Source organism: Lycium ferocissimum, chromosome 4, assembly GCF_029784015.1.
Source record: "Lycium ferocissimum isolate CSIRO_LF1 chromosome 4, AGI_CSIRO_Lferr_CH_V1, whole genome shotgun sequence".
In the NCBI taxonomy this organism is placed as follows: domain Eukaryota; kingdom Viridiplantae; phylum Streptophyta; class Magnoliopsida; order Solanales; family Solanaceae; genus Lycium; species Lycium ferocissimum.
The window spans coordinates 13,259,225-13,260,440 of NC_081345.1; the positions used below are offsets into that span (position 1 = coordinate 13,259,225).

At 26.4% G+C, this 1,216-nt stretch overlaps 1 long non-coding RNA gene across 1 annotated transcript; it reads right to left on the reverse strand.

Annotated features, from left to right (window-relative positions):
- Positions 1-204: 204 nt before the first annotated feature.
- On the reverse strand, positions 205-939 carry LOC132054370 (uncharacterized). Its single transcript, XR_009414270.1, has 2 exons — positions 854-939; positions 205-479 (listed from the first exon to the last, which is right to left on the reverse strand). It is a non-coding gene; the product is annotated as an uncharacterized LOC132054370 (long non-coding RNA).
- Positions 940-1,216: the final 277 nt, after the last annotated feature.

Genomic DNA, 1,216 nt, shown 5'->3' on the forward strand with positions numbered 1-1,216 from the left:
TTATACATAATCCAATATTTATTTCATATTGGATTTTTGAGTGACTATATCAATGCTTATTTACTATATAGAAAGAGTGTATGAATATGATATAAGAATTTAAGTCATGATAACAAATAAAATAAAAGAAGTAACTTCTAGTTTCGAAAAAAGGCAGTTACATCTTTTCATGCTAATAAAATATATAAAAAAAAATGGATAAGATTCTCAATTAATATTTAAAGTCTTCATTATTTCCACTAACGAAAGGATATTGTGATAAATAGTTGTTCTTGTGTACAATCACAATGTCATATTAATTTATACAAGTTTTCTAAAAACTCCAGCTGCACTTTTGCCGATAGCCTCCTCCTTAATATCACAATGGCAGTATCCGTTGGCGCAATAGTAGATCATGCCATGTTGGCAAGAATGGTGGCAATCCACAACTGTTGTGCATGGTTCACCTATCAAAACTGAACCTTGTACACTCTGCAAGCCTATAAATAAATAAATAGAAGTCAAATTTTCATTCTAAAGTAGTACAATTATAAATAAAAATAGATAAACTTTAACATAAAAATAGTTGGTATTGAATATAGAAATAGTTTTGCTACCATTTGATAGATTATATATTGAAATAATTAAAATAGGATTTTGATATGCCTTCTATTAATGAAGTCCTTGAAATCAAAGGTTTTTAGGAATAATATTGTGTGAACATGAATTTATATTTCAGAATCTCCAACATTATCAATTCATATTATAAAATATTGTTATTTTAAGAACTGAATTGTGTCTTTAGACATAAAACAATATCTGCAATAATAGAATTTTCATTTTAGTAATATATTAAAAAAATAAGGAGATATACTTGTTGTAATAAGCATCATGAAAGCCAAGGAGAGAAAAGCGATGCATGTCTTTCTCATTGCTATTTCGAAAAGTGTGCGATAAATCAATGACGATTCTAGCTTGTAAATATCTATTCCCTTGCTTGCTATATATAGTTTTTAGGACGCTCTTATTTGAGGTTATTGAAATCTAAAATAATTTTGAGAAGATTGGCAAGTAACTTATTAACAACTATTTTTTGAAGTTATAAATTAATTTGGTTTTTATAATAAGATACAACAACTTTCCTAGTAGTGATGTATAAAGATTTAGTTATGATCTAAATATAATCAATAAAAATCTTACCAAAGTAAAGAAAAAGTCAAAGATGAATAGCATAATG